The sequence below is a fragment of the Ceratotherium simum genome, chromosome X (assembly GCF_057802395.1).
Source record: "Ceratotherium simum simum isolate JZ-2026a chromosome X, ASM5780239v1, whole genome shotgun sequence".
Classification (NCBI taxonomy): domain Eukaryota; kingdom Metazoa; phylum Chordata; class Mammalia; order Perissodactyla; family Rhinocerotidae; genus Ceratotherium; species Ceratotherium simum.
The window spans coordinates 18,004,214-18,012,441 of record NC_141940.1 but is presented as its reverse complement, the minus strand read 5'-3'; the positions used below and the strand labels follow the sequence as shown (position 1 = coordinate 18,012,441).

The 8,228-nt window shown below is 46.1% G+C and overlaps 1 long non-coding RNA gene across 2 annotated transcripts; it reads right to left on the bottom strand.

Annotated features, from left to right (window-relative positions):
* Positions 1 to 271: 271 nt before the first annotated feature.
* Positions 272 to 6,959, bottom strand: LOC147911770 (uncharacterized). 2 transcript variants are annotated; one of them, XR_015550346.1, is made up of 3 exons: positions 6,885 to 6,959; positions 4,553 to 4,636; positions 272 to 3,278 (listed from the first exon to the last, which is right to left on the bottom strand). It is a non-coding gene; the product is annotated as an uncharacterized LOC147911770 (long non-coding RNA). The 2 variants fall into 2 exon arrangements; XR_015550345.1 differs by lacking the exon at positions 6,885 to 6,959 and adding an exon at positions 5,281 to 5,343.
* Positions 6,960 to 8,228: the final 1,269 nt, after the last annotated feature.

Below are 8,228 nucleotides of genomic sequence, written 5' to 3'. Positions count from 1 at the left end.
TTCACCCATTTTGCTATTTGTTCCCTGTTTCAAAGCTAACATAACTGAGGATTACCAAAAATGCAACATTCAAGTCAACATATGTTTGGGCTAATTAAACTTATGCCACATGGACTCTTCTGGCTAGGGAAAATTAATGCCCATACTGATGACCTTGATAAACCATGGGACATTCAACTACCCTCTGAATCAAAGGCAGAAAATATACCTGGTAGTGCTTCTACTGAACTTACTGTAATTCTTTAGAAATGAGTAAGCTATATATGATGTATGTATATATTACTAATTTTGCCCGTAACTAACAATTTAAATTACGCCTCTCCTCCCAAATTCTAAACAAATGACTTAAATGCAAAGCACTTTTAGAATTATTTGAGACATCTAACTTTAACAAGGACAGATCAGAATTTTTGAAGCTAGAAGAGGCCCCAGGATCATCCCAGTCAGCCCTGATTTTAGACAAAGGAATTGAGACTCTAACAGGCAGGATGGCCTACCCCTAAGGAACACAGCCCCTCCACACATGCCCATTAGAAGTGGAAACTGCAATAACTGTCCGCACACTAGCCACCTTTGGTAAAGCACCAGTGAGCCACTAGAGACAATAAACTTGTATTATGAAAGCAGAGGTTTGGTGGTGTTAAGGATTATAACAAATAAGCTTTAATCCCCTCTTTTACTGAGCTACTTTATTAGAGGGGAGGGAGACCTTTGCTTTGCTGCCACATCAAACTTAACTATGATTAGGCACCAACAAAGCAGTAAGCATTAGACAGCACAGGAAATATCTGTAGAGTTCTTTATGCTTATATAATTGCCTCAAGCATTAGTCACCTTAAAAAAATCACACACACATACTTAATACTGGAAGACAGAATTTACTACGGAAAGTCTCTTTTCATTAAGATTTCACTTCATCACTAAGAATTAAAATCCATCCCCCCAACCACTACCACCGAAGACAAGGTACTTAACCCGAATATCTTTGAGGTAGACCAACGTTATCACTGTGCTTCCCCTAATGAGGAAACGGACGCCTTAGGCAACTAGCTCAAGGCTAAATTGCAATTCAGTCAGAGCTCCTTTACTGATTAAACTGGACCGATGTTATAAGGGAAAATTAAAAGGGCTTGAAAATTCAAAACTTCCATGGTAGCAGGAAATAAAATGACACACACAAGTGTAACATCTTTAGTTTGCCAGCATCTCTTTTTGATGAGAACTAAGGAATAAAGACGAAATTTAATATAGACAACTTCCTTTGCTAACTTTATTTGTCCTAGAAGCTGAGGTCTTTCATTCTTTTTGAGCAGTGGTTCTCAAAGTGGGGTCCCCGGACCGGCAGCCAGCAGCATCAGCATCACATAGGTTAGAAATGCAAATCCTCAGGCCCCACCCCAGACCTACTGAATCAATCTCTGAAGGTAGGGGTGGCCATCTGTTTTAACAAGTGCTAAAGCTTAACCACCACTAGAGGATCCAAACTGCCTTATCTCGGTGGCAACTGGCTGAATAACTTGAACGCATATTGGGTTATTAGTCAATATTCACTTTTTCTACCTTGTACTCTGTCTCAAATAGCTAACTAGCAGGGCATGAGTAATTTCTGCTCAAGGTTAGTCACCCTACAGAGTCCTGAACCCCAAATCCCAACAATAAGCCCACGTCCAGGTTTCCAACATCTACTAGCCTCCAAAGGAGGGTGGCATCTCTCCATCTCTGGGGCCCTTCCACCAAATGCTTTCATCATAGAACCCTGAAACCGAGTTTGATTGACAAGTGCACTCTTCTCTTATATTTGATGTCAGGTATGCCCAGTTCCTCACGGGCAGGCATCCCACTGGTTTGCACTTTGCATCCCTCTCACAGGGATGAGCACATGTACTTAAAATGAGTACCCTTTGTCTAAATATTTGCAAGCATAATAAAATTCCCAAAATGAGGTGCGTTGGTGCTTTATGTAGATGCAAACCTGAAAAGCAGCTATGCCCAAACCAAGTTTTCCTTTAGAACCGCCCCCCCACCACCATGAGATTTTTAAAAAATCCTCTAGTGTTGTTAACCTTAAAAAAAAAGAGTCCAGTTTTTTCAGATCTATAAATCTCATTTATTTTGTAACTTTGAGGTCCATTTACATTCAGTAACAATCTGATCATTCACCAAACTGCCATGATTCAAATATTTTATTTTAAAAATTTTTATCATTTTAAAAAATCCAAATACATTTCCAAACATTTTTGATAGCAGTAACTACAGAAAGGATTTTACCATCTTACTTTAGTACTGATAGACTGTCGTCAACAAAGGTCCTGCGGTTTACAGATGGATACCGTGCAATTTTTCTCCTATTATACTCATCAAAATTGCATCGTGATCCACCCGACAACAGCAAAACAGGTCATTTTACAATTACCAAATATCAGAACTTGCAGATTTTACACATTAAAATAAGAAGACGATAAAATCCTCCTTTCTTCCACAGGCCGGGACAAGTGCAATACTTTATCTATAACACAAGTAATGCAACAAATCCCCACCCACGGATGAATGGGCACGAATGCTGGAGATGCACACAAACAGTCACACAGCCGTAGACAGCACACATTATCACAATCAGTTTTGCATGGATTTGCACAGCCATATATACATATATACGCTGAAATGCAAACCTGCAAAACTAATCGTAAGTAGCAGTGTCTTTGAATACTCTCCGTCAACAAGAGATTCGTCATCCAAGAGTACTGGAAGTGCCCATACTACAGTAGAGTAATGGCAAAACTACCTGCACTATGAGCACTTTGGTACCACCAGGACCCGATCTTATCCTTGGTACACAACTGCACACTGCACACAGTCCCCACCATCTGCTCCCAACACATAATGAAAAAACCAACAACAAACCTTTGAAGCTTGTCCCATTGAAGTGATCATGCAAGGCATACTTTTTAACGCTGTAGAGTAGGCAGCCTGTGCCAGAAGGGGCATTTAGGGCAGTAGATTCTAAGCTGCTTCACTAACTGCACTAGATGCACCTTAACACAAGAGACACATTATGAGGAACAGCTCCAAAGCATCACCAACTTAATTATGCACAAAGCACAGTTCTCAGGAGCCATTGATTAAATCACCATGGTAATGTAAGAAGTGCTTGCATTGCAGTAGATCTCAAAAAGCTACCTGCACTGTAAGCACTTTTACATGGCCAAGGCCTATTCCTGGAGCAAAACTGTCTTCCACCAGCTCTTCTTTTCCATCCTCACACATCTATTCAGACTCACCTGGTTAAAAACAAAAACAAAAACAAATTAGACATTGAACAAGTAAACTACTAGTTAATATTCCTGAAACACGCTTTCCTTTGGCTTAGAGAGCCCAAGCTAGGTTTTGGAGTTTCAGCCAAATCCTGAGAAATATTAATAACCTGAATTATTTACACAGAGTTGAACACAAATAACACTGGCAATTTCAAAACTCTAATTCTTAAGTAGAAGTGGATTTCGGACTTCCTTTCTCCATCTAAGAAAACTTGCTATCTGCATCCCAGTAAATTTGCAGGCCCATTACACTCACCCTGATTTTAAGAGGCTTATCTAAAGAAAGATGTATGTAAAAATCAGGGTGAGTATTCTCTTGACGTAGGGCTCTACACAAAAAGTGACTCTGTTAGAGGAAATGAATATTCCCTGCCCCCACCCCATTAATAGAAAATGAGGGAAATTTTAGAGCTGGTTTAAGAAACACAGCCTTCCACACTTCACATAATGCACAGATGGCCTAGAGATGTCACATTTTGATCTATTTCAAAGGGCTCTTGTTCTGTTTAAACATTTATGGACCCATTTTCTCCATTAAACCCAAAGAAGGCAGATTAGCTCTTCTTTCCTTCATGTCATTATCATCCATAAGAAAACCTTCTCCCATTTCCAAGTGCTTATTTGATCTAAGAACATGCAGCAAGGAAGTGAGTCCCTATTTGAAAAGGGCTCACAAGGTCCCCCCACCTCTTCCACGATGGCTTAAGTTTTGTCAAAAAAAAAAATTCAGAGACACGGAATTTGTAAACCGTTTAACTAGTGAGGGAATTTTAAATGTTGGGCTTCCATCGTTGTACCCCATACCTAATCTCCTCTTTAAAAGAAAACTCTTTAAACTGATTCACAAAAATTACACCTAAGGCTAAAATCAATTTTCTATAGAAGAATAAAGTTAGTATAGAAAAGAGAAGAGTAACATCTTTCCTCTCAAACTGACTTTCTACGCCTGTATTTTTTTCTCCATTAAAAATACACTCCAAACTGGACTCAAAATGTATAGTGTTTGCCGCGTCAACTTGGCAAAACCGAGCCCCACGCGGATCAGAGAGCGCGCCTTCTACAGTTAATACCTTTCTTGAATTAACCGTTCATCTGGTATACATCGCGCGCTGGGCAGCCACTCTCCAACCTCTTTAAACGGTAAAAAGAAAACAAACCAAAAGAAAAACCTCCTGCAACCTTCCACGCACGCCTTTGTGAATCCGTGTGGCCTCTTCCCGCCTCTCTCACACCCTTACCTAAGGCTCCCGTTGAAGCCCGGGAGCCGCCCGCGCGCCCAGGGTGTGCTCCAGCTGCTCGCACCACGCGCTCCCGTCCTCGTGCTGCAGCCGCCGCCGCCGAGATTAAAGAGAAAGAAACAAAGCATCATGGGAAACGGAGTTCTCCATTCAAAGCACCAAAAACGCGCCAAGCCCACGCCTCCCTCCCCCTCCATTCCGGGGTTGGTGGGAGAGGAGCCAAGGGGGAGGGGAGTCCTTTTTCACCCTCCACGTGCACCCCCACATTCCGCACCCCCCCCAAGTTCTCCAGGAACCGAAGAGTCAGCGATGGAGAAAAAAAGGGGACTCGTTTCCCGCGCGCTCTCCGCTACCCCTCAACTGCACTCTGGCACTTTGCTTTCTCAAGTCCCGCCCGCTCCGTCCCCTCCCACCCAGCCAGTCAATTCTCCCCGATCACAGCTGCCCCAACGAAGGTCCCCCCCGTTCTGCCCCGGCTGCCCGCCTGGGCTACCCTGCGCGGGACCTGGCTCGGGCCTGCGCCCGCCTCTCGCAGGTGGCACGCGCAGCATCCCGCACCGGCCACCCCTCTCCTTGTCCTCCCCTCCCTACACGCACCCCGGGCCGTGCGCGCCGCCCGAGCGCTCCGGAGACCAGGCGCGAGCGCAGCCTGCCGCGGAGCCCCAGGAGGAAGAGAAGCGAGAAAAAGCGTTCAGGAAATTAATCCGGGCCGCGCGAGCACGCCTCACCCAAAAAGCGCCCCTGTCCAGAACGACGCGGGGCCACTAGCCTTCCTGCCACCACTCGAGGAGCGCTCCGTCCCCTCGGCCCTCCGTCCGAAGCTATATCCCTGGGAAAAGCCCGCCCCTCTGCCTTTAATAGCCCAGGGAAAAAAGCCCGCCCCCGCCCACCCGGCCCGCACAGGAATTAGGAAACGGAACCCCCACCCCGCCAAAGCGAAAACCCCACCGAGTCCCAGTTACCCACGGTCGAGCGCTGTCGGCATTTTCCCCTCTCTTTCCCCCAAGCCAGAGCCCTTAATTAAAGGCGCGCCTGGGACGCCGGCCCGGGCGGCGTCCGGTGCTGGAGCCGGTGCCACTGGCGCCGAGCCCAGGATGGCGCACTCGCTACCACCTCGTCCGGTCCCGCTCCCACGGCGCTCGCCCCATCCCCCCACCGGAGATAGACGACGAGGCCCACGGAGCCGTGGGACCGGGGTGTCCCCCACCCGGCGCGCGCATGCGCGCCACCTCGCCGCTAGATTGAAAGTGTTCCTAAGGCCCTAAGAGTAAAGAAATACATACACAGCATATTCAGTCTATGCACATGTGAAAGTTTTAACCTCTGGCACCTTATGCTACTGTTCCGAGGGTTTCGCCTTTGCCAGGCGCCCCCTCCTCACCCACTAATGCAGGGTTTCTTGGCAGGCATCGTTAACGGTAGCAGCCACCGAGTACACGCACAAATGCAAAGAAGATACGGTGCAATTATTTTGCTTTCTCTTCTCATTCTACAGCTAATGAGAACCAATTGAGCAGACTGCTTAAAAGCCAAAGCCCAAGTACACTCTGTGTGAAAAGTAAAGCAATGTCTTAGTTTAAGAAGCACAATAAAAATGGAATTAAGCATAACAGACTTTGAACACTGGGCAAAATGCGATAATCAGTCTACACCTACTCCACGTCCCTGGCGGACATGGGAGCGGAGGGAGTTTGGGGGGCGGGAGGGGTGGGGTAGTGCGGGAGACAGTTACTAATCAGAGAGGGCACTGAGCACGCAGGGTCCAGGGAGGAAGGCACTGGAAGGCAAGCGGAGGTAAGGAGGAAGGGGGGGGGTGCAGAACGAAGCCGGACGCCTCCCTCCCCACTATTGTTACCGCGGGAGATTGTGGCAGCCCAAAGCCCAGAAGAGGACAAGGGCGCCATGTGAGTCTCAACCTGGGGCACAGTAGTAGCTCAGGCAAGCCGATTACAAAAGCCTGGCCTCTCCCGCCCCCGGCCCGCGATGGAGTCCAACCTGAACGGCGAGCGCCCCTCAGGAGTCAGCGGTGGATGCACCGAAAGCCACACTCATTCCTCCAACGGGAGTTACTCCTACAGGTGGGCTTCCTCTCCTTTTCATAAAATGCGCAAAGAGACCTTGCAGCCCACCCTGGCGCGTCTGCCTGATACTTTCTGGAAACTACGCAGCCCGAAGTTTACTACCCAACCAGATCCCTCCTGTGAGATTGCACCGACTGCAATGCAACTTTCGACCTTTAATGGTAACGACTAGCAGTGGAAAGAAGAGGAGGGGGAGGGAAGAGATCTTAGACCCGACTTTAAGAAACATTGTATTAAAGCAAGAACAGTACCTTTGAGCTCGAGCAAAACCTGCAGTAAAAAAAGGGTTTTTGCGAAAGTGGCGCGAAGATACTATCATGTGATCCGACCCCAGGGCGTCTCCTTCCCCTTTTGCCAAACTCCCCTCCCCCCGAAAATAGGGGGGTAGGGGAGTTACATCCGCTCCTCACAAACTATTAGCATAATTAATTGTGTCCTGCAGCTGCAGCCAGAGCTCCCGGTCAATGAGTAAACATATCCTCATCCTCTTCACCATCAGAACAAAAAGACCCATTACCCTGATTTTGGAAAATGTTCCCAAATAAATCTCATTATCATCAAAAGTCTTAATTTGGCATTCCGACTCGATGTGTCTTGGTTTGAGAGACAGAAGCGTTGGAAAAGATGCAATCATCCTATTAAAAGGGAACAAGCAGAAGTAACTCCCCAAAAGTGAAATATTTAAGTAGAGGCTTTCAAATGGAAACACCATGTTGAGGGACTTCGCCAGCCTAAAATTTCCCAAAAGTTTTAAACAATTCATTAAACGAGACATCCTCTCAGAGGCTTCCTACTCGCCCCCCAACTCCCACCCCTCCTCCCACCCCCCTTCCCTTTAAAGCCAGAACAATACCCGGAATAAGGTATTTTGAGATTGCTTTACCAGGATATTTTCTTGTTCTTATTTTTTTTAAAGGCTTGTAACGTATAGAATGTCTGGATCAAGTTCCCAACTGGCGAAAATAATTTATTCCATCTCAGTACCTGTCTAGCGCAAGGTAAAATTAAGCACAAGATATAGGTTATTTAAAAACTAGGACGTTTGGATACACGAATTTATTTTTGTCTTTTTCTTTTGGAAAAAATGTAATCATCAGTCAAAATACCTAGAGAATCAAAAAAGCTCAAGAACAAAGAATTTCACACACACACCCCAAAAAAGTCAGAATAACTAACAGCTCAAAGAAAAGCACGTGATCCCTTCATGCTTTAAAACTTGTGGTCATGCTGAGGCTAAAAGCTAAGAGCTTGTGACCCCGCAACCCCGTCCCCTCCCCCAGACCACAGCCCAGGGCTTAAGGCTCCAAGCTCCCACCAGGCTCCAGCTTGCTCCCAGTATTGTGAGACAAACAATACTTAGGCATTCTGCAAAATAAAGGAGCCACAACTCCTAGCCCCGAGTCGCATCATTTACGCCCAAACAGATTGGCCTGTGTGTATGTGTGTATGTATATATGTATATATGTGTGTGTATATATATATATCTCATATAGAACATATGCTTACACGGAAGCCCAGATGTTCCATAAGAATGTGTAAGCAAGGTGTAGAAACTGGCCAAACGAAAGGAGAACTTATCTTTTGTGAGCCTAAGA